This window comes from Rhodnius prolixus, unplaced genomic scaffold (assembly GCF_049639745.1).
Source record: "Rhodnius prolixus isolate KJV_2025 unplaced genomic scaffold, Rpr scaffold_3, whole genome shotgun sequence".
Classification (NCBI taxonomy): domain Eukaryota; kingdom Metazoa; phylum Arthropoda; class Insecta; order Hemiptera; family Reduviidae; genus Rhodnius; species Rhodnius prolixus.
In genome coordinates, this window is record NW_027411603.1 from 18,927,019 (window position 1) to 18,953,712 (window position 26,694).

The following is a 26,694-nucleotide window of genomic DNA, read 5'->3' on the forward strand; positions in this document are numbered from 1 at the left end:
ACCTGTTTGATTGCTTATTTATTTTGGTGAAGTCTGTACTTTAGAAAAGTTATTGGTATTTTTCTGTAGCTACAAATTAGGAAGAAATTTTAGGATGAGAGCAGTACATCTGAAGTGGTAGTAGACATTATGGCGGTTTGTAGCTGTCTGGGAGGCGGTTTGTCGTTTGCAGCTACATGAATCGTTACTGTGCCTGATGACGGGTGTCAGTGTGAGGGGTGGTGGAGATACGGTTTGTCAGTTGAAATGTTTAGATTGTCAGAACACAGTGACCTAGTGGGCGTGGCTTGGCGCTAAGATAACAGCGTGATAAATCTCAAGTTCAGTTAAGTGACCTGCCAGAGATTACCCTTCTCACACAGGACATCATTGCCCAGTTAGTCCTATGAAACCTGGTTTTCACTTGATTCTATTATTTTGTTTAAGAGAGCCATATTTTGTTATATACGCTGATGTATACTGATCAATTTATCATCTAAAATCGGATATTGAAATTTTTAAAAAATCATTTAGTTCAATAGATAATTAAGTTATAACTAAGTGGATAACTTTTTGTTCATTTTGTTATAACTCTTGGCTTCTGCTCTGTATATTTCTGAAACATGCTTTTAAACCAATCAAAACCAATAATCTTTTCATCTCCTTTGATTTGGAAAAATCTGAAGAAGCTTGATCTAATCCCTCTCCTTGACACGTTCTTAAAAAGTTCTTTTTTAAAATTCTCTCATTCGAGCCTGCAGACGAAATACTATTAGCTAAAGAAAGGAATTTTGATTTAATAATCCTCATGTTCGTTTCCTTACGTCTGATCTCTTTTATAGTGTCGAAACAAGAAAATGATCAAAGTATTGTACGTGAAATTTTGCCTTCACAAACCCGATGAAGATCCTAAGGCAGGTGAACATCAGACATCGCTCTGAACGAAAGATGTTATGGAGGAATAATTTCTGAGGATCTAATCATGTGAAGAGTTAATCAAAGAATCCTCGCGGGCTCTAAGGGTTATGGTTGGTCTGTAGGAACGTTGCAGCAGATGTAATCAGTCTATTTAGTTTTCTAGTACGACATTTTTTGAAAGGTCATAAATAAAAATAGTAAAGGACTGTATGGTGGTTGCACTGGATTCCTGAGGGAGATCCCAAGTTCGTGCCTTCTGCTGTTTTCCTTAAGATTTTCTTAAAGCTCACCAACCGGTGATTAGTTGTGTTGTGTGTAATCAATGTGTGGCAGAGCGCTAGAAAAGCACTGGGCGCCAATAACCTCAGAAGTTTCGATGCTTGAACGATTTTTTGCGACGATAGTCAACAAATACATGATACTTTGGGTGTTTATTGTTAGCTTATTTACTTGTAACAGTATTATTGCCTCGCAGTTGTAAATAACAAAAATTATGATTTGTCTAGTAACTTGAAGCTGGTTAAAAGATAAAAGGCTTTAGGATGTGCCATTGTAAAGTTAAGATTAAAGAAGAATTGTTTTCCTTAAGTTTGTAAAATAAAGAGGCATAAAAAATGTCCACTACTAAGATTTAGAGTTAAGCTGTTACATGCACTATTGCATTTCAAATTTGTCTTTCAACACATTTATCTGTGTAGAAGGGATTTCTTATCCTGTAGAACTACTTTCCTTTACTGCTGGTCATTCAGTTTTTAAACTACCCTATCTAATTTACATATTAATTGACATTATAACACGTTTTTAATTACAATTTGTAAAAATAAACTTGTGTGTTTATTAAATGACCTTTATATAGCCGCGTTGTCTCGTGACCGCCTTAAAATATAACGTTAATAAGGAGGCTTTTTAGTACTATAACCAACCAGGTGTGAAGTGGCCATTCGGAGGGTGAGTACTGCTAGCTATACAACATTGCAAATTTAGTAGCAATTAGGCAGCGTTATTAAGTGGCGATTTTTATTATTATTTTTTTAGCGCGTCAAGAACTGAGGTCATTGGCGCCCGCAGATTTTTATCGGGCACTACCGGCCTCTGGACCGTGTTCTCTCGTTACAGACAACACTGTACATCTCCTCCGGTAAAGTGAGCTGTAAGAAGTTCTTAGAAACAGAAAATATAAGGGTGGAGTTCCCTCTACTAACCACTGAACTAATCCTTCCTTAAGTTGTGAATAAATTTAAATATTACATTATGTCAGTTCATTTATACAATGTTCAATATTTACTTATTTGACGATACTGCTATGTGGAAAGTTTTCTATACTAAGAGAAGGCTACAAATACCCGGTAGAAAAACAGTTGGACCATACAAGCGGTAATGAACCTGCCCTTCTTGCCAAGCTGCAACTAAGCTCCCATTGATGGTATACCTGATCTCCCTACATAATGACCCATCTATATAGCAATTCGCTCCCTGCAATAACCTATTTCATTATATACTTAACTTTTGCAATTATGTAATAACTATTAGGAACGCATTTATTTTTAATGCAAGGTTTTTTTTTTTTTTTTTTTTTTTTTTAACTCTGTACCTAAAAACCTAGAAATTAATAGTATTTGAAGTTACATTTATTTAATTGAAGCTTTAAGAAAAATTTGTTCAATAACAAAATTATGTAGGAACCACAAATATTAACTAAATCACCTGTTGTCGACTATTAGCAAAGATAGAAAGAAATAGTTAAATCTTCAGTTAAAGATATGTGGTGTATAGTTACTTCTCACCTTGCGTATTTATCGTTTTCTGTCAATAAGACAGAAAAGATAGGTGGACATCTTTAGAGATCCATCCACACATCTGTTAATAACGGGCAGAAATACTAGCAATTTATTTGCTGCAATACTGGACGGTTATGGAACCATATGTGAAACACACGGAGCCTTCTGCTATCTGTTTAACAATTGGAAGAATAGTTTATTTTAAACAAAACTGAACCGAAATGATTCAGATTATTGTTTTGTTTTACCTAGGTTCGCGTTATTTTATGTTCATTTTTAGTATGTACAATCAAGGAATCGAAAAGTTTTCCCACAAAATTAGGTTTACGAACTTACTTCCGAAATGTTAGAAAATGTAATGGTTTGATGGCTGACAGAATAGAAAATAAAAGTTTTTTTTAAATTTGTACTAACGTTTATTAAAACAACCCCGAGCAATGGCAAACTGTTAGCATTGTTGGAAATCTTCTTGCACTGGTCACTTGTTTTCTTTCTTACTTCTTTATTTCTTGAGAGTCCTCAGATACCAGTCTGAGGCAGTACTTTAGTATTTATGTTATGTTGCTAGTATTCTAGATGATTAGCTGGGAAGAAAAGTCCGCTGCCCAGGTAAATTTTGTGTTCTCTATCTGTGTTTTGGTCGGGCAAACTGATTTTTAAGAGTCAGAATGCAAAGCTGCTTTTTTATTGACTAATATTGTATGTTGGAATTATTCGTGCTGCTACAGAGATATTTAATCTAGTTTTGTAGGTAAAAAGATATATTTTTACCACCAGGATTATTTTTATTTGTGAATGCTGAAAGGAAATATTGAGCTTTTTCATCTCTCCTCAGCTGCCGCATCATACGCGATGAATTTAGTTTAATAATTCAACTCAATATAGTTCTACATTATTTCTAAAGTGTTCAAGAATTATTTTATGTGTTATTTTTTCTTATTTATTTATTTTTTGTCTGAGCAATTCTTTTTCCCCTTCTCTTCCTTCTTCTTTAATTTATCATAATCAATTGTGTTTCAATTACTATTTTTTGTGTGAGTTTCTTTGGGCACAATTGAGTGTTTAATTGGGAAAATACTCTGATGGCTGAGGCGTACTTTATTATTTATAAGGAATGAAGTTTTTGGAAAGGATGTATGCAAGAAAGGAAAACCAATGTGAATCATTAGAAACATTGCGATCACGGGTTGTGTGTTGAGTAAAGTTTACTCAACTTGATATTTCGATCAGTGTCTTCCTAGCAGTCAATATATAAAAGGTACTACTTTCGAGAACAGAAAGTTATCTGTATGGCTATTGCTAAGATACAACTTCAATAGTCACCGAAGTTTAACACTAGTGAAAATAGAAATATCCATTTTTATTATAAACTTAACCTAAATAAAAGAATACTTCTACCAAGAACAATTCAACATCAAATTTAATAAATTTAAAAAAAAAAAATGAAATTAAAATATTTACTTTGTAACCTCCAAAAGTTCAACAGTATCTACTTCGAAAAATAACTAATTTCTTAAAACAAGAAAAACTTTCAGTTGTTAAAAAAATTGTTACAATACTCATTGCTAACAACGAAATAATACTTAAGTCTGCTAAAACAATCATTCTAATAATTTTCAAATATAGTTGTTACTGAGCTTTAATTGTTTATAAGCTGTAGCATCCCAGGTTAAAAAAGTCTTATAAAACAGTATGTCTTGTCTATTTTAGGTGTCTCATAAAAATGGAGATTAAATTAGACTCCTTGGGGGTGGTCCAGATTCCTACGCCTACATCTTGAGGGTCTATTGTTGCATCTATGTACATTGAAGAACAACCTCTCCAATCTTGACTGCTGAACTACACAAGGAAGCTCCACGGAGAAATGTTACTGAGTTACATCTACAAACAAGAAAATACAATAAAATAATTTAGCAAGGTAAATATTAATTCCGTTTAATTTTTCAAATACCAAACTGTGTTCATAACGTTTTATGCTTATGAAACTTCTAATTAATATTTCTCGTGACTAGATTCATGTCATGATTAAACTCATTACTATAACCAAATAACCGTATTTAAGACGTGATGGGTACACAGTGATGTACCCACAATTATGATATGGAGGGTTAACTATCCACCCTTTTGCAAGAGAAAGGGTGTAAAACTTAGTTTGATGTGGTATTGAAGTGAATTTGTTGGACGTTACCTGGGCCCTCCCTACAAATGTTGATGCTATTGCACTGTTATACTTTCTGTACAGATACGTGATGGTTGGCTCTAAAGTGTTCTACAATCTGAAAAGTTTATCGTTTCATGGCGCTATCTCAGAAGTTATTCACGCCATTGTAATCTTCCCCTTTGCTAAATAATAATAATATGAGTACTGCAAGCATTGTGGGAAGGTTCTATGGCATGTAAGTGAACAGTAGAGAAAGTTTTGTGACCATTTTTAGCTGCAGTTTCTCACCTACGTATTGCATTATATAGGGCGTTAGGATGTACTAAATTTAGTTTGATGTGGTATTGAAGTGAATTTGTTGGACGTTACCTGGGCCCTCCCTACAAATGTTGATGCTATTGCACTGTTATACTTTCTGTACAGATACGTGATGGTTGGCTCTAAAGTGTTCTACAATCTGAAAAGTTTATCGTTTCATGGCGCTATCTCAGAAGTTATTCACGCCATTGTAATCTTCCCCTTTGCTAAATAATTAGGTCGCTAATAGCCCCGGACATCGGATGCAAGGAAGAAGAACATTTGAGAGAAAAAAATAAACTGTGTGTATTGCTCTCGCGTTCATTGCAGGTGCTTGGGAAAACAAGGCCAGGCTTTTTTAACGCCCACAATATGTCTACAAATACTTACCAGGCCAAGTATAACCAATTAAAAGAAATGCAAAAATCTTAAAAGTGGTTTATTTATTTGATATGATGTATGAATTTCTTGGGAAAAAGGTACTTTATCCGATAATGGGCAGTTAAGAGTGATTGCACATTCACCTTGAGCGGGTAGGAAATAAATTACATGTTTCTAAGTTTTCAGGGATGGTTAATACTCACATTTCTTCTTATGACATATTATTTGTTGGCCTAACGTTGTTTGCTATTGAAAGTCTGACCAGAAATGCTAGGGAAGGTACATTCTTCCTACTTTTAAAGAGCTTTTAAGCTTTTAAGAGTTTTTAAAAAGCTTTTTGCAGTTATTTGTGCAATGATATTTACAAAGTAGTCATTCCAATTTCATTTTGGAACAACATCTGGAATGATATTTACTAGAAGCAGAGTGGATGACGTATGCCTCTGGTATTCATAATGATATGTCAAACAAGAGTAAATCTAAATAGATTGATTTTCATCCTTACATTTCCATATAGCAACTTTATGTGAAAACACCGAATTCGTTTTCATACAGAATGTAATATCGTTTTACTGAAAGACAAATTTATAGTAACTGAGACAAATATACGTAATAAATATTATCAAGTCAAGAACAAATCCTCCAATGTTCTCTTCAACCTTATCTCTACTTCGTACTTTTGTGAGCCCAAGAAACCGAACTTGCCAGCTGTTGTTTTAGGATATTTCTAGAATGTTGCTACCCTTATTTTATAGATTAAACTCGTAAATATGTCTCAATTTTATCATGGTAATTTTAAGAGAAAGAATTATTTATAATTTTGTCTGTGACATTTTTTTTTAATAAGCCGTGTTAGTATATGTTGGTTTATGGATTATTTCATTTTGAACTATTGAGTAGTTGCAATGAACGTTTTTTATGTGCAATCAGTATGCTGCCATTTGCTGAATATCCGCATACTGTCACCTAAATATAGAATTAGAATAAAAAGTAGATTAACGACTTGTAATAAAATGCATGTAATTAATCATTTTTTAAATAACTGTGATTCATTCCATGGAATTAATTTTATTTAAAATGTAACAGTTATTCAGCTAAGGTAAAATAAATTAATTAATGGGTTCTTATCAATCGTAAATTACGAGTATATACTTCTGAGAACACATCAATTTATTTGTGTATTGTCGATACGGCTACCATTGTTGGGTTAGGAAAATGGATACCGTGATTCCCATCTGGGCCCATCTTTATTTCCTGAAACCTTGGGTTCCAAAATAAAGAGTGAAGTTCAGCTATACCCAAAACGAAAACGTGGCCAAAAAGAAAATATACACAAGTAAAGCTCTCCGTATAAAGGGTTAATTTGCTCACTTAAATTAACTCTGAACTAAAACAGGAATTAAGAATTTATTTTTATAAATATTTGAGGTATTATTGACTAATTAATGTTAAAAATGTAAAAATGTTTATCAAAGGGTAAGCAAATGGATTTTCATTTAAGATTTTTCGTTTAATGGGCAACACAAACAAGGTGAGAAAATAATATTACTTGAGTTATACTGCGAATGACGTTCAGAAAGTAAAACTGTATTTTGGGAAGTAAAATTATACCCAGTTTCTAATATTCTGGTCTAAGTTTGGCATACATTCCATTATATAAGCAGAAACTGAGATCTCCTACTTTCCTTACCCTCTATACATTCTTCCATTCACAAGAAAGTAAAGGAAAAGTTCGAATGAATTCAAGTCTTGAAAGTTGTCAACAACAAGTACAGATCTCTATCACTGTGTATTTCCTTGCTCAAGAAGAATAAGTTGAAAATAGCTTACTACTTACTTAGTGCGAGAGTGAAAACTTAGTTTTTCTCTTCTTATTTATTGGATAATGAAGTCCTTAAAGAAAATGACTTATTGATTAATATAAAGAAAATACTGATTCCTCTAAATAGTTAATCTGAACTTTCTCTTCCACACCTTGATTGGAAGTAGTGAACTTTAAGCAAAGTTATGGAATTGAGGTTTCCATTCAATTTTTTAAATTCCTTTGGCACACAAAAAAATAGGTTTGTACATTTTGAATATATACACACTTTTTATTGTCACTACATGCCAGCGATTTGTACATTGATCTCTGCCAATCCTTCCTGTTATAAGCAGCGGCCATAAGTTTGCGGAAAGAAGGAATTTTCTTTGAACCTAGATTCCCATCACAATATAGGCCTTCCAATTACAATTGTGATTCTGCGACTCGCCTTTTACAGAGCAACACATTGCACTGTGAGAACCTTGCCAGCATCCATTGTACCGCATGTTCGCCCGATTAGTAAAAGAAAGTTGAAGTCTGGTATAAAAAATCGAGTTAAATTATATTATTATTTTTATATTTTTTAATAGCACTAATAATAGGTCTGGAATAGATATTTTTAGACGACAATATTACATTATTTATAACAATCTTAGATGAAAATTCAATTTTAATAGTAGTAATGATAAACAAAAAGGTAATATTGCAATAGAAATGAATATCCTCAAAATAGCGAACTACTTGGTGGAGTCAACTTTATTGTAGAGAGAAAAACAAGGTTAAAGCAAGCATGTGTATAAATATTTGTGCTTAGGATAGTCCAACTCGGGTACAAGAATTACATCTTTCGAACATGCTGCTACATTTTTTACTCTTTATAAAAACGAATATGTGCTACATTCAGTATATGAATGACTATATATCTTTTATATGTACACTGTATATACACTGCATTCTTGATGTCAAATAGAGCATATTTTAGAATGAATTTATTTTATTCGTACGTTCCTCTGATGTAATACCTAAAGTGGGGATTTTTTTTCTAACTACTTATTAAACAACTAATTTAAATATGAAATTTACTAGCTTGAATTTGGCACCACAGTTGCCGAGCGTTTAGAAACAAGGTCCGAAAAGCTAAGATGCATAATGAATGATTGTGGTACTGGATTTTTTCGGATTTGAATATCGGTCTCAATCTTAGAAAAAAGTAGTGCTACAAATAAATGTCGATATAATAATGATGGGCATAACTTTTCAAATAAAGAAAAGGAAAATCTAATTCTAAGAACTAAGTTGAGTGGTAAATAAATAATTAGTCTAATTAGAGTGCACTACCAATAACTTTAACTTGAAGAATTTTTAAATGTAATGTGTTACACACCACTCTCTCCCATAAATACCCTTGCATGAACTTACCTGAGGAAATGTTCCAAACGGATTTCTACATAATATGCTATTAGTATACACGTTACAATCAAAACCGCTTAAGCAGTTTTCGAATAAAAGCCAAAAACTTAAAATTCGATTATGCTGAATTTATAAAAAAGTCAGATGTTTTGAATACTACCTCATGTATAATGTGATGTTCTAAGAAAAAATAAAAATTTAAAATAAAAGTTAATGTTATGTCTAGACGCTTAAAACATGTACACAGATATACATTGAAAATATTTGACATCATTCAGAAGAACTTTTCCAATAGTTTGACAATACACTCAAACATTTCATTTGTAATGTTAAAGGAGCAATCTGGCACAATAAGCGTTGTCCCATCAATAAGAACCAGCCAACTCAATAGAAACGGTTACAATTTGTCGAACTTATAATTGCGCGGTCCTAGAATATTACTGTCAGTTCACAAATGAAAATCACATCGAAACTAGTCAACATTAAGGGACTGAATATATATAATAGTAAACTTATGTAATGCTCGCATATTTCACTTGAGATTATTAATAATTCATGCTGTTGTCCCTAAATTGAATAGTTTAGGTTTATTACAGATTTATCTGGTCCGGTATATAACCTAACCTATATTCAATTTGCTGACATTATTAATTTTTTCGTTCCTGTTGTTTTTTCTGTTCTGAATTAAGTTGTTTTATTACATTTTTTAATTGTATTTAAATTGATTAATTAAGGCTTTTGAATCAATCAATTGGAATCACCATGGAGAGAGTTTTCCAAACTACATTGTGTCTGTTTGTAATTTATTTGTAGGAAACAATTTATGTAGATGTTTCGATTCTTTTCCATAGTTAATAGAATTAGATTCTATGCAGGCTGCATTTTGCTTTTGCATTTGTGTGATGCTTTACAGGATCTTCTTTTGTCTCCAAGAAATATATATATTTAATTTAAGGCGGGTTCTAGAGCTTTTCACTTGCTGTCATCACTAACAATTTTGAAAATGAAACTTGAACGAAATATACCGCTTTTTCGTTACCAATTTCAATTCAACTGTCACTATGAGAGATGTATCTAATGTATCATGCTCGCCGCTGGAAAAGTGTGAAAGAAGGAAATTTATTTATTCCTTTTTAATAGGGTTCACAGCCTCTAGAAATAGTCTAATCGGAAAAGTTCACAAAAAAAAAGGAAAAAAAAGGAAACATTCATTTCATTTATGAGGAACAGGTGTGCTGGGACATATATAATTTTATCCTTCTTTCAACCGTGAAAACTATAATTCAAAAATAATTAGTTAAAAAAAATCAAAATATAATTCAAAAATGGTGGTACAATCTCGTCTGCTCTATCGCTTCTACAAATTCAGGACAGAATGCACCATAAAATAGTGCAGCTCTCCATAAAATAAGAATGTGAACGTCATGAAAATAACAGGTCAGTCGGGATATGTATTAGCTAATTAAGTCAATGCGATTTTCTTTCATATACCGTTTCCACATGAAAAAGAAAAGTTATTAGAAAATTCCAAGAAAAATAAAGAAGATATGTTTGAAAATTTTCTTTAGTCTAACTGCTTGGTTATTGTCTCTGTTGAGAGTAGAAACTGCTATTGTATAAAATACGACTATAACTAGAGATTATATGGGTTGGAACTTTGGGGTAATGCCAAGGAATCTAACATCAAAAAGGGGTAGAAACCTTTTTTAGTAAAAAATATTGCGTTACGGCGTTTCTTACTTTCTTGGAAACGGAAACGTTTTATAGTAGGAAAGGCGTCCTATATCTCGGATTATAAATAAAGAGAATCCTAAAAATTCAATTCACCTTTTATTTATATTGTTATTCTCAATAAACTTATTATTTATATGTATATTTAGAAATAATTAATGGGTTTATATGTGACTTTATTTTATTTAAGTGAATATCTTCGTTAATATAGACTTGGTTTAAAATGTTGCAGAGTTGACATTCAAGGCGTAGTCAAGCATGTATGAGTAACAGAGTTTTATATGACACGACGTGGGATTCGTTTCTTGGAGCCTATCATGTAAGAAATTGTATTGTTCAATTTTGTATTGAAAATGAATTGTATTATTCAATGAATTGTTTTTTTTGTTTAATTTTATTAATTTACTACATTGTTGTATAGTACAAATTACTAGTGAAAACAGAAATTTACAAAGAGAAATGTGGCTGATGTACGCTCTTAGTGACAGTTTCTTGAGTTCAAACAAATTAGATTACACTAAATGAGCTCGAAGCCTCGCGCACTAAGTGCACGCTTGGTTTTCAGGGAGGGTGGTAGTTAATATAAAGGTTATTTGGGGATTTGCATGAGCGTAAAGGCTGGAGCGGATTCTTATTTTATTCTTTATATCGGAAGGCATTGTACGTGGAAACCATAGGTCACATAAAAATCATTGTAAAGGATTTGATAGGAAACATAAGAGGATTGATTAACATAATTTTGGATTGAAATAACTGATGTGTCGGAAATTAGAAAGCTAAGTTGTATCCCGTAGTCTAACTCCATAAGTCTAGATAGGTCGTATAATAGCTGCATATATCAGTGTTTTGTTTTCTAGAGATAATGAAAAGTGTTTTCCTAGTAAAAATTGTAACGATTAGTCATGTATTATCTTTGTATCTGGTGTAGGAATCCCATGTGAGTTGTCGATCGAAGGTATTTAACTTTATCCGCTTGAGGGACTAGAATTTGGTTAATAGATCATACAATTACGCTTCTTCTTAAAGTAAAGGAAATATAGCTGCTTCATTTACGAAACTATTCTTCATAGTCATTAGATAATCTTGTAAGGCTCTTTAGAAAGCTTATAATATCCTCTTATAATAAGTAGATAAATAAATGTTGTAAGGCTCACTAGCAACAATAAGATAGATATTACGAGAGAAGATTTCTTTATTATCAGCATAAATTTTTTGTGTCTGTGGAATATCAGTTGGTAAAATCTGAAGAGAACTGGACCAACGGCACTTCAGTGAGGAAATTCAGTCCTACAAACTATACTTGGAACCTGAGCGACTTGAGTTAATAAGTATTAGAAAGAGGCTTATGAGCTTTTATAACAGTTCGAGTGTTCTAGATAGAATCCTGTCGAAGGCTCGAGTCACATCTTGGAAGTGCTGACTCTCAGAAAAATTATTAGAATAAGAAAGAAATTGTAAATAAAGAAAAGTTATTCCTAATATATTTTTTCTTAGATATTACCAGAAAACTTTTGAAAGGTAGATGATGAAAGAAGAATTGAAGAAATTACCATTTAAAGAGCTGGTACGGAAAAGAGGTTTCCATTCTATCCGCTAACATTGCTTGATTTGATCTTTTGATGAGGTTCACTTTAGAATAAGTGCCTTACTCAGTTTGTTTGAATTCATTCATTCTTTTGCTCTTTTAGATTTGTGCAAACATTAATTATTCTGAGCAAAACACTCAACTTGTTCCCTCCAACTTACGTTTAACACATTTTATTAAATAAAAAAACTTCAATAGCCAATTCCTTCTCATTAGGAACTGCCAATTAAATTTACATTTACAATCCTTGATAAGATCACATTGCAGCCAATCCTGACTTTGTTTTCTTAGTTTTCACACTTTAGAAACCGAACTCTTTTTATTGAGGCAGGCTTGTTTTATTTTAGATTATGAAGTTCTTAGAATATTCCCTCTTATTTGAAAGAGAAAACCCGACTTTAACCTTGCGATTTAGAAAACTGTCCTACATAAAGAAATGGTGCTATGTACAGATTAAGTGGGTAACTGATATAGATAATATCTGCATAATATATGTATGTGATTAAATACATTAATCTATGTACTAGTATGAGTAAATAAGTGTTACAATTAATTATGATGCATTAATTTAGTGCCGATCTCATATTTGGTAACATTATTCAGGCAGTAAACTTGCAGAATAAAGGACTTTAAACGAAATACCCCTCCGGAACGAGCACCTTCCTAAAATCAATTTTCGACTAGGTTGCTAGCAAAACTGGTTAGTCCCTACACGAACAGCTAGTGTAGAAAAAGAAGTTTAAAGAGTTCAGTTCATGAGAAAATTCAGTTCAGTGATTTTTTTTCTTGGAACTAAAGATAACTGAGTAAATATCTAGAAAATGTAAGAATAAAAACAGAAAAAACTCACAAGTTTAGTTAAAATTTACAACTTACTTTTTTAAAAAAAAAGAGAATAAAGTTTTCATTTTTATTTGTTTTGGGAGGATAGTTGAAGGACTCACCACTACACTATGATCCGAGATTTATTTGTTTTCACTTTCTAAATTTTATTTTGTTTGGTTTGAGTTCGCTGAGCTAATAATAAATTACACTGAGAACGTAAATTGTGAAAATATATTGCTTTGAAAACACTTGTGTGATCCTTCTAAGTACGATAATTTTCACAGAGCTACTCACGCATGGCCTACTCAATTTCAAGAAGTTAAAAGCTACGAATGAATACATCACTTTAGTTATCTAACTTTGTAGAAAATTAATCACGCTAATTTGAAACTTCATCATAACAATGATTTCTTTAATCCTAGTTTATATTCATGGTGAAAAACCGATTCAGATTTAAGAATAAAAGAAACTATATGTGTGCAATCGTTACTAGCTAATTAAAAATGCGATATACTAACATTTGAGTAAATATTTTTAGGATCTGCCTAAATTGCATCCCCATTAAGTCCGATTCAAGACTATTCACTCCTTCCTTACCTGACACTTTAGGCTTCCAGAATGCAATAAATTAGAAATAAATTTATAATACATGTATGAATAAATTAGAAAGCATAAAGCACACAATTGAACTTAAAAAAAAAAAAAAAGTATTATTTATCTTTTTTAAAATGTAACGCAATGAAGGAAAGTATGGTACTAAATGCGAAATTTTTCAGTGAATTGGGGCTTATCATGAGGAAAGCTAGAACGAGGTATCATCTACAAGCGACTCTGATCAAAAAACTACATGCGACAACAGACCAGACCACGGCAATACGAAAGATGTATGTAAAAGAAACTATCGAATTCGGTAAACAAATCGTTTAAAAATCCCTAAAGTAAGATTAGATTCATTAAAATCAAAGATAGGACCTGCTTTCAAGTAGCAGAAAAATTTACTTGAATTTAGTTGTATTGACTTCAGCTACTTACATAGACAACTTTCACAGCGTTGGGCAAAAGGTTTAAATATGGGAAGTACAAATTAATAGAAAACAAATCATTTGCCTACAGCTCCTCAATATTCAGTTATACTTTCATAACTAGCAACGCTAGAATTAGGAACAGAAAGTAACCATTTAAAAAATATTTTTTAATGGCTAAAAATTGCCACACTTGATCCACTTAATAATTGTTAAAAGATACAAATAATCTTAATCAATATGCAACCTTACAATTGAAAAATATATGAAAAATATTTATGACAGCAATGGAAGCTAATTGAAGTGATCAGTATGATCTCAAAAAATAAAAATCCACCCAAGTGTCTCTCTAAAGTGCCACTGAAGGAAATAACATCTGTACTGAAACGATTTGGTGAATTTATCAAAAAGTTTTGAGGACATATTATTGACTCCAGATAGAAAAAAAGAAAAGATGTACAAGAGACAGAGCCACATTACTTGGGCCGCCATTCATGTACTTGAATATATCTTATAAATCACTCTCTATGTCCTAAGAGGATTTCTTCTGGGTTTCCTTCGTTCCACCTTTGTTTCGAAGGAGGTTTTCGTTTTCTTTAGATTAGACTTACGAGAAATAGTCCGTTCCTCCTTGGCTGAGCTTCTTGTCCGATGTCTTAAGCCGCAGTTACTCCCACCTCAAGTCTTACAGACTTAGTGTAGTGGATTCTCTCTCCTCTTGTTTCGTTCATAAACATGTTCACCTACTTGTATTATTACCATTTTAGTGACAATTGCAGTATGTTTTGAAAATTATTTGAAGATTATACCATAACTTGTCAACTTGTTTTTTGAGTGACATTTCAAATTTGGTTCTTTGATTTGCGTAATTATTGTTTAAGTCTATCTAGTTTATAGTTTAAATATTAAAACTAATTCACTTATCTTTAGCAACAATATAATCTTCAAAATTGGTAATATCTCTGCAGAATTACTTTGAATAATAATAATAATAATAATTATTATTATTATGTACCTGTAATATTTTGATTTTTCTTTTATTATAGAGAATAATGAAAGTTCTTGATGGTTTATAATATCTCTTAATTAAATACTTTATTCGTAGCTACGAAAGTCTAATTTATTTTTTATTTTGTTCATCGTAAGCACTTGTTATGTACGAGTAACTGACGGTTTCGGACATTAACGCTGTTACAAATACAATATAGACCCAACGCGCGCAAATCACCTTATCAAACACAGTCACCTACCGGACAGTTTCAACAACACTTTGACGCTTTTACATACAGGAAGGAAGGAAAGACTATAGACATGTCAGGAAAAGTAGAAGTATATAAACAAAACACCATTCCCCAAGACAATAATGAACAAATTAACTTTATTTCCACTGAGAATTGCTGTAGCATAGAGCTTCTCGATTGTTATAATTCCAAAACTTCAATTTAAACTTGAGGAAGCTACAACCCTTCATGGGCTGTAATGCCAAGAAAGATCAAGAATATTTTATTTACTCTAATAGCTAATCTCAGTGTTCCAGATTCTCTCTTCATTTCCGTGTCATTGATGGGTCAAAAAGAGATAACAGAGACTAATATTTGAAGAAAATAGGTTTTTAGTGGATTCATTGATGGGTCAAAAAGAGATAACAGAGACTAATATTTGAAGAAAATAGGTTTTTAGTGGATTCATTGATGGGTCAAAAAGAGGTAGCAGCATAGTTGGGCAAAAATTTAATCAATTAAAAAACAATTGAATTAAACCGAAATTTAATTTTAATCATGTTTAAAATTAGAAAATTTAATCGGCCAAAATTAGTTGATTAAAATTAAATTCACTTTTAATTTAATCGGAATTTAATCAATTAAATAATCATAATTTTAATTGATTGAATTAAATTCCAAATTTAGTTTTAATCACTTTGGACGATTAAATTTTTTAATTTAATCAAAATTTGAGAGATTAAATTTTTAAAACCAAACATTGCCAATGGTTAAACCAGAATCGCACCAATGCATCTTTATTCCGCCTAGCTGGTGCCTCTTCTCTATCAATATTATCACCTTTCCTAAACTTGGCACCTTTATTCTACCAGTCTGGTGTCTCATCTATACCATGTTTACCACTCACTAGACTTAGATAGGACCACTTTACACTCACATTTAACCATGTTTACCACTCACTAGACTTAGATAGGACTACCTTACACTCACATTTACCGATGTGCAGTGGTTCATAACCTTTTCATAGACGCGGAACACTAACATTAAATAATTTGAAATTCGGTATACAGCAAGAACATAAAATTAAATTCAAATTAAAAAAAAAAGAAACAATTTTTTATTTTCGTATCTTAACTAAATTTCTAAATTTCAATACATTTAAAATTGAAATTTCGCGGAACACTTGGACCATATTCGCGGAACACCGGCTAAAAACCACTGCTTTATATCTTCTAAAATTATAGATCTGTGCACAAAATAACTATAGTTTATAATTGAGAAAAACAAAGTGTACAAGAGAAAAAAATTCCATACCAATACGTGGATCACAGTGGGAGATATAGAACGGCCATAATTTTACAGAATTTCATGACCCAAAAAATTTTCAACCCTTTATATCTTCTACATTTATAGATCTGTGCACAAAATAACTATAGTTTATTATTGAGAAAAACAAAGTGTATAAGAGAAGAAAATTCCATACCAATACGTGGTTCACAGTAGGAGATATAGAACGCCCATAATTTTACAGAATTTAATAACCCAAAAAATTTTCAACCCTTTATATCTTCTACCTTTTTAGATCTGTGCACAAAATAACTATAGTTTATAATTGAGAAAAACAAAGTGTATAAGAGAAAAAAATTCCATACCAATACGTGGATCACAGTGGGAGATATAGAACGGCCATAATTTTACAGAATTTCATGACCCAAAAAATTTTCAACCTTTATATCTTCTACATTTATAGATCTGTGCACAAAATAACTATAGTTTATAATTGAGAAAAACAAGGTGTATAAGAGAAAAAAATTCCATACCAATACGTGGATCACAGTGGGAGATATAGAACGGCCATAATTTTACAGAATTTCATGACCCAAAAAATTTTCAACCCTTTATATCTTCTACATTTATAGTTCTGTGCACAAAATAACTATAGTTTATTATTGAGAAAACAAAGTGTATAAGAGGAAAAAATTCCATACCAATACGTGGATCACAGTGGGAGATATAGAACGGCCATAATTTTACAGAATTTCATGACCCAAAAAATTCTCAACCCTTTATATCTTCTACATTTATAGTTCTGTGCACAAAATAACTATAGTTTATTATTGAGAAAAACAAAGTGTATAAGAGAAAAAAATTCCATACCAATACGTGGTTCACAGTGGGAGATATAGAACGGCCATAATTTTACAGAATTTCATGACCCACAATTTTTTTAACCCTTTATATCTTCTACATTTATAGATCTGTGCACAAAATAACTATAGTTTATGATTGAGAAAACAAATTGTAGAAGAGAACAAAATTTCATACGAATACGTGGTTCACAGTAGGAGATATAGAGCGGCCATAATTTTACAGAATTTCATGACCCAAAAAATTTTCAACCCTTTATATCTTCTTTATTTATAGATCTGTGGACAAAATAACTATAGTTTATAATTGAGAAAAACAAGGTGTATAAGAGAAAAAAATTCCATACCAATACGTGGATCACAGTGGGAGATATAGAACGGCCATAATTTTACAGAATTTCATGACCCAAAAAATTTTCAGCCCTTTATATCTTCTACATTTATAGTTCTGTGCACAAAATAACTATAGTTTATGATTGAGAAAAACAAAGTGTATAAGAGGAAAAAATTCCATACCAATACGTGGATCACAGTGGGAGATATAGAACGGCCATAATTTTACAGAATTTCATGACCCAAAAAATTCTCAACCCTTTATATCTTCTACATTTATAGTTCTGTGCACAAAATAACTATAGTTTATTATTGAGAAAAACAAAGTGTATAAGAGAAAAAAATTCCATACCAATACGTGGTTCACAGTGGGAGATATAGAACGGCCATAATTTTACAGAATTTCATGACCCACAATTTTTTTAACCCTTTATATCTTCTACATTTATAGATCTGTGCACAAAATAACTATAGTTTATGATTGAGAAAAACAAATTGTAGAAGAGAACAAAATTTCATACCAATACGTGGATTACAGTGGGAGATATAGAACGGCCATAATTTTACAGAATTTCATGACCCAAAAAATTTTCAACCCTTTATATCTTCTACATTTATAGATCTGTGGACAAAATAACTATAGTTTATAATTGAGAAAAACCAAGTGTACAAGAGAACAAAATTACATATCAATACGTGCTTCACATTGGGAGATATAGAACGGCCATAATTTTACAGAATTTCATGACCCAAAAAATTCTCAACCCTTTATATCTTCTACATTTATAGTTCTGTGCACAAAATAACAATAGTTTATTATTGAGAAAAACAAAGTGTATAAGAGATAAAAATTCCTTACCAATACGTGGTTCACAGTGGGAGATATAGAACGGCCATAATTTTACAGAATTTCATGACCCAAAAAATTCTCAACCCTTTATATCTTCTACATTTATAGTTCTGTGCACAAAATAACTATAGTTTATTATTGAGAAAAACAAAGTGTATAAGAGAAAAAAATTCCATAGCAATACGTGGTTCACAGTGGGAGATATAGAACGGCCATAATTTTACAGAATTTCATGACCCACAATTTTATTAAGCCTTTATATCTTCTACATTTATAGATCTGTGCACAAAATAACTATAGTTTATGGTTGAGAAAAACAAATTGTACAAGAGAACAACATTTCATACGAATACGTGGTTCACAGTAGGAGATATAGAGCGGCCATAATTTTACAGAATTTCATGACCCAAAAAATTTTCAACCCTTTATATCTTCTACATTTATAGATCTGTGGACAAAATAACTATAGTTTATAATTGAGAAAAACCAAGTGTACAAGAAAACAAAATTCCATATCAATACGTGCTTCACATTGGGAGATATAGAACGGCCATAATTTTACAGAATTCCATGACCCAAAAAATTTTCAACCCTTTATATCTTCTTTATTTATAGATCTGTGCACAAAATAACTATAGTTTATAATTGAGAAAAACAAAGTGTATAAGAGAAAAAAATTCCATACCAATACGAGGATCACAGTGGGAGATATAGAACGGCCATAATTTTACAGAATTTCATGACCCAAAAAATTTTCAGCCCTTTATATCTTCTACATTTATAGTTCTGTGCACAAAATAACTATAGTTTATGATTGAGAAAAACAAAGTGTATAAGAGGAAAAAATTCCATACCAATACGAGGATCACAGTGGGAGATATAGAACGGCCATAATTTTACAGAATTTCATGACCCAAAAAATTCTCAACCCTTTATATCTTTACATTTGTAGTTCTGTGCACTAAATAACTATAGTTTATTATTGAGAAAAACAAAGTGTATAAGAGAAAAAAATTCCATACCAATACGTGGTTCACAGTGGGAGATATAGAACGGCCATAATTTTACAGAATTTCATGACCCACAATTTTTTTAACCCTTTATATCTTCTACATTTATAGATCTGTGCACAAAATAACTATAGTTTATGATTGAGAAAAACAAATTGTAGAAGAGAACAAAATTTCATAGGAATACGTGGTTCACAGTAGGAGATATAGAGCGGCCATAATTTTACAGAATTTCATGACCCAAAAAATTTTCAACCCTTTATATCTTCTACATTTATAGATCTGTGGACAAAATAACTATAGTTTATAATTGAGAAAAACCAAGTGTACAAGAGAACAAAATTCCATATCAATACGTGCTTCACATTGGGAGATATAGAACGGCCATAATTTTACAGAATTTCATGACCCAAAAAATTTTCAACCCTTTATATCTTCTTTATTTATAGATCTGTGCACAAAATAACTATAGTTTATAATTGAGAAAAACAAAGTGTATAAGAGAAAAAAATTCCATACCAATACGAGGATCACAGTGGGAGATATAGAACGGCCATAATTTTACAGAATTCCATGACCCAAAAAATTTTCAGCCCTTTATATCTTCTACATTTATAGTTCTGTGCACAAAATAACTATAGTTTATGATTGAGAAAAACAAAGTGTATAAGAGGAAAAAATTCCATACCAATACGAGGATCACAGTGGGAGATATAGAACGGCCATAATTTTACAGAATTTCATGACCCAAAAAATTCTCAACCCTTTATATCTTCTACATTTATAGTTCTGTGCACAAAATAACTATAGTTTATTATTGAGAAAAACCAAGTGTACAAGAGAACAAAATTACATATCAATACGTGCTTCACATTGGGAGATATAGAACGGCCATAATTTTACAGAATTTCATGACCCAAAAAATTTTCAACCCCTTATATCTTCTACATTTATAGATCTGTGCACAAAATAACTATAGTTTATAATTGAGAAAAACAAAGTGTATAAGAGAAAAAAATTCCATACCAATACGTGGATTACAGTGGGAGATATAGAACGGCCATAATTTTACAGAATTTCATGACCCAAAAAATTCTCAACCCTTTATATCTTCTACATTTATAGTTCTGTGCACAAAATAACTATAGTTTATAATTGAGAAAAACAAAGGGTATAAGAGAAAAAAATTCCATACCAATACGTGGATCACAGTGGGAGATATAGAACGGCCATAATTTTACAGAATTTCATGACCCAAAAAATTCTCAACCCTTTATATCTTCTACATTTATAGTTCTGTGCACAAAATAACTATAGTTTATTATTGAGAAAAACAAAGTGTATAAGAGATAAAAATTCCTTACCAATACGTGGTTCACAGTGGGAGATATAGAACGGCCATAATTTTACAGAATTTCATGACCCAAAATTTTTTTAACCCTTTATATCTTCTACATTTATAGATCTGTGCACAAAATAACTATAGTTTATAATTGAGAAAAACAAATTGTACAAGAGAACAAAATTACATACCAATACGTGGATCACAGTGGGAGATATAGAACGGCCATAATTTTACAGAATTTCATGACCCAAAAAATTTTCAACCATTTATATCTTCTACATTTATAGATTTGTGCACAAAATAACTATAGTTTATGATTGAGAAAAACAAAGTGTATAAGAGAAAAAAATTCCATACCAATACGTGGATCACAGTGGGAGATATAGAACGGCCATAATTTTACAGAATTTCATGACCCAAAAAATTTTCAACCCTTTATATCTTCTACATTTATAGTTCTGTGCACAAAATAACTATAGTTTATTATTGAGAAAAACAAAGTGTATAAGAGAAAAAAATTCCATACCAATACGTGGTTCACAGTGGGAGATATAGAACGGCCATAAATTTACAGAATTTCATGACCCAAAATTTTTTTAACCCTTTATATCTTCTACATTTATAGATCTGTGCACAAAATAACTATAGTTTATGATTGAGAAAAACAAATTGTACAAGAGAACAAAATTTCATACGAATACGTGGTTCACAGTAGGAGATATAGAACGTCTATAATTTTACAGAATTTCATGACCCAAAAAATTTTCAACCCTTTATATCTTCTACATTTATAGATCTGTGCACAAAATAACTACAGTTTATAATTGAGAAAAACCAAGTGTAAAAGAGAAAAAAATTCCATACCAATACGTGGATCACAGTGGGAGATATAGAACGGCCATAATTTTACAGAATTTCATGACCCAAAAAATTCTCAACCCTTTATATCTTCTACATTTATAGTTCTGTGCACAAAATAACAATAGTTTATTATTGAGAAAAACAAAGTGTATAAGAGATAAAAATTCCATACCAATACGTGGATCACAGTGGGAGATATAGAACGTCCATAATTTTACAGAATTTCATGACCCATAATTTTTTTAACCCTTTATATCTTCTACATTTATAGATTTGTGCACAAAATAACTATAGTTTATAATTGAGAAAAACAAGGTGTATAAGAGAAAAAAATTCCATACCAATACGTGGATCACAGTGGGAGATATAGAACGGCCATAATTTTACAGAATTTCATGACCCAAAAAGTTTTCAACCCTTTATATCTTCTACATTTATAGATCTGTGCACAAAATAACTATAGTTTATAATTGAGAAAAACAAAGTGTATAAGAGAAAAAAATTCCATACCAATACGTGGATCATTCCATACCATACGTGGGAGATATAGAACGGCCATAATTTTACAGAATTTCATGACCCAAAAAATTTTCAACCCTTTATATCTTCTACATTTATAGTTCTGTGCACAAAATAACTATAGTTTATTATTGAGAAAACAAAGTGTATAAGAGGAAAAAATTCCATACCAATACGTGGATCACAGTGGGAGATATAGAACGGCCATAATTTTACAGAATTTCATGACCCAAAAAGTTCTCAACCCTTTATATCTTCTACATTTATAGTTCTGTGCACAAAATAACTATAGTTTATTATTGAGAAAAACTAAGTGTATAAGAGGAAAAAATTCCATACCAATACGTGCTTCACAGTGGGAGATATAGAACGGCAATAATTTTACAGAATTTCATGACCCAAAATTTTTTTAACCCTTTATATCTTCTACATTTATAGATCTGTGCACAAAATAACTATAGTTTATGATTGAGAATAACAAATTGTACAAGAGAACAAAATTTCATACGAATACGTGGTTCACAGTAGGAGATATAGAACGTCCATAATTTTACAGAATTTCATGACCTAAAAAATTTTCAACCCTTTATATCTTCTACATTTATAGATCTGTGCACAAAATAACTATAGTTTATAATTGAGAAAAACCAAGTGTACAAGGGAAAAAAATTCCATACCAATACGTGGATCACAGTGGGAGAGATAGAACGGCCATAATTTTACAGAATTTCATGACCCAAAAAATTCTCAACCCTTTATATCTTCTACATTTATAGATCTGTGCACAAAATAACTATAGTTTATGATTGAGAAAAACAAATTGTACAAGAGAACAAAATTTCATACGAATACGTGGTTCACAGTAGGAGATATAGAACGTCCATAATTTTACAGAATTTCATGACCCAAAAAATTTTCAACCCTTTATATCTTCTACATTTATAGATCTGTGCACAAAATAACTACAGTTTATAATTGAGAAAAACCAAGTGTAAAAGAGAAAAAAATTCCATACCAATACGTGGATCACAGTGGGAGATATAGAACGGCCATAATTTTACAGAATTTCATGACCCAAAAAATTCTCAACCCTTTATATCTTCTACATTTATAGTTCTGTGCACAAAATAACAATAGTTTATTATTGAGAAAAACAAAGTGTATAAGAGATAAAAATTCCATACCAATACGTGGATCACAGTGGGAGATATAGAACGTCCATAATTTTACAGAATTTCATGACCCATAATTTTTTTAACCCTTTATATCTTCTACATTTATAGATTTGTGCACAAAATAACTATAGTTTATAATTGAGAAAAACAAGGTGTATAAAAGAAAAAATCTCCATACCAATACGTGGATCACAGTGGGAGATATAGAACGGCCATAATTTAACAGAATTTCATGACCCAAAAAGTTTTCAACCCTTTATATCTTCTACATTTATAGATCTGTGCACAAAATAACTATAGTTTATAATTGAGAAAAACAAAGTGTATAAGAGAAAAAAATTCCATACCAATACGTGGATCATTCCATACCATACGTGGGAGATATAGAACGGCCATAATTTTACAGAATTTCATGACCCAAAAAATTTTCAACCCTTTATATCTTCTACATTTATAGTTCTGTGCACAAAATAACTATAGTTTATTATTGAGAAAACAAAGTGTATAAGAGGAAAAAATTCCATACCAATACGTGGATCACTGTGGGAGATATAGAACGGCCATAATTTTACAGAATTTCATGACCCAAAAAGTTCTCAACCCTTTATATCTTCTACATTTATAGTTCTGTGCACAAAATAACTATAGTTTATTATTGAGAAAAACTAAGTGTATAAGAGGAAAAAATTCCATACCAATACGTGCTTCACAGTGGGAGATATAGAACGGCAATAATTTTACAGAATTTCATGACCCAAAATTTTTTTAACCCTTTATATCTTCTACATTTATAGATCTGTGCACAAAATAACTATAGTTTATGATTGAGAAAAACAAATTGTACAAGAGAACAAAATTTCATACGAATACGTGGTTCACAGTAGGAGATATAGAACGTCCATAATTTTACAGAATTTCATGACCTAAAAAATTTTCAACCCTTTATATCTTCTACATTTATAGATCTGTGCACAAAATAACTATAGTTTATAATTGAGAAAAGCAAGTGTACAAGGGAAAAAAATTCCATACCAATACGTGGATCACAGTGGGAGAGATAGAACGGCCATAATTTTACAGAATTTCATGACCCAAAAAATTCTCAACCCTTTATATCTTCTACATTTATAGTTCTGTGCACAAAATAACAATAGTTTATTATTGAGAAAAACAAAGTGTATAAAAGATAAAAATTCCTTACCAATACGTGGTTCACAGTGGGAGATATAGAACGGCCATAATTTTACAGAATTTCATGACCCAAAATTTTTTTAACCCTTTATATCTTCTACATTTATAGATCTGTGCACAAAATAACTATAGTTTATAATTGAGAAAAACCAAGTGTACAAGAGAACAAAATTCCATATCAATACGTGCTTCACATTGGGAGATATAGAACGGCCATAATTTTACAGAATTTCATGACCCAAAAAATTTTCAACCCTTTATATCTTCTTTATTTATAGATCTGTGCACAAAATAACTATAGTTTATAATTGAGAAAAACAAAGTGTATAAGAGAAAAAAATTCCATACCAATACGAGGATCACAGTGGGAGATATAGAACGGCCATAATTTTACAGAATTTCATGACCCAAAAAATTTTCAGCCCTTTATATCTTCTACATTTATAGTTCTGTGCACAAAATAACTATAGTTTATGATTGAGAAAAACAAAGTGTATAAGAGGAAAAAATTCCATACCAATACGAGGATCACAGTGGGAGATATAGAACGGCCATAATTTTACAGAATTTCATGACCCAAAAAATTCTCAACCCTTTATATCTTCTACATTTATAGTTCTGTGCACAAAATAACTATAGTTTATTATTGAGAAAAACCAAGTGTACAAGAGAACAAAATTACATATCAATACGTGCTTCACATTGGGAGATATAGAACGGCCATAATTTTACAGAATTTCATGACCCAAAAAATTTTCAACCCCTTATATCTTCTACAGTTATAGATCTGTGCACAAGATAACTATAGTTTATAATTGAGAAAAACAAAGTGTATAAGAGAAAAAAATTCCATACCAATACGTGGATTACAGTGGGAGATATAGAACGGCCATAATTTTACAGAATTTCATGACCCAAAAAATTCTCAACCCTTTATATCTTCTACATTTATAGTTCTGTGCACAAAATAACTATAGTTTATAATTGAGAAAAACAAAGGGTATAAGAGAAAAAAATTCCATACCAATACGTGGATCACAGTGGGAGATATAGAACGGCCATAATTTTACAGAATTTCATGACCCAAAAAAATTCTCAACCCTTTATATCTTCTACATTTATAGTTCTGTGCACAAAATAACTATAGTTTATAATTGAGAAAAACAAAGGGTATAAGAGAAAAAAATTCCATACCAATACGTGGATCACAGTGGGAGATATAGAACGGCCATAATTTTACAGAATTTCATGACCCAAAAAATTCTCAACCCTTTATATCTTCTACATTTATAGTTCTGTGCACAAAATAACTATAGTTTATTATTGAGAAAAACAAAGTGTATAAGAGAAAAAAATTCCATAGCAATACCTGGTTCACAGTGGGAGATATAGAACGGCCATAATTTTACAGAATTTCATGACCCACAATTTTTTTAAGCCTTTATATCTTCTACATTTATAGATCTGTGCACAAAATAACTATAGTTTATGATTGAGAAAAACAAATTGTAGAAGAGAACAAAATTTCATACGAATACGTGGTTCACAGTAGGAGATATAGAGCGGCCATAATTTTACAGAATTTCATGACCCAAAAAATTTTCAACCCTTTATATCTTCTACATTTATAGTTCTGTGCACAAAATAACTATAGTTTATGATTGAGAAAAACAAAGTGTATAAGAGTAAAAAATTCCATACCAATACGAGGATCACAGTGGGAGATATAGAACGGCCATAATTTTACAGAATTTCATGACCCAAAATTTTTTTAACCCTTTATATCTTCTACATTTATAGATCTGTGCACAAAATAACTATAGTTTATAATTGAGAAAAACAAATTGTACAAGAGAACAAAATTACATACCAATACGTGGATCACAGTGGGAGATATAGAACGGCCATAATTTTACAGAATTTCATGACCCAAAAAATTTTCAACCATTTATATCTTCTACATTTATAGATTTGTGCACAAAATAACTATAGTTTATGATTGAGAAAAACAAAGTGTATAAGAGAAAAAAATTCCATACCAATACGTGGATCACAGTGGGAGATATAGAACGGCCATAATTTTACAGAATTTCATGACCCAAAAAATTTTCAACCCTTTATATCTTCTACATTTATAGTTCTGTGCACAAAA

The 26,694-nt window shown here is 31.2% G+C and overlaps 2 protein-coding genes and 1 long non-coding RNA gene across 6 annotated transcripts in view; 1 reads left to right on the forward strand and 2 right to left on the reverse strand.

The window, feature by feature from the left end:
* Positions 1–4,525, forward strand: part of LOC141452382 (uncharacterized) — a 38,127-nt gene extending 33,602 nt beyond the window's left edge. For both annotated transcript variants that reach the window (XM_074124466.1, XM_074124465.1), the window contains one exon: positions 4,386–4,525. The gene's annotated coding sequence lies outside the window, so the exon portion shown is untranslated. The remainder of the gene's footprint in view (positions 1–4,385) is intronic.
* The window catches only part of Nlg3 (Neuroligin 3), a 613,493-nt gene that overhangs the window by 383,698 nt on the left and 203,101 nt on the right, over positions 1–26,694 (reverse strand). The gene's annotated exons all lie outside the window — the stretch shown is intronic.
* On the reverse strand, positions 4,542–8,882 carry LOC141452385 (uncharacterized). The gene is made up of 3 exons (XR_012457362.1): positions 8,738–8,882; positions 7,605–7,855; positions 4,542–4,556 (listed from the first exon to the last, which is right to left on the reverse strand). It is a non-coding gene; the product is annotated as an uncharacterized lncRNA (long non-coding RNA).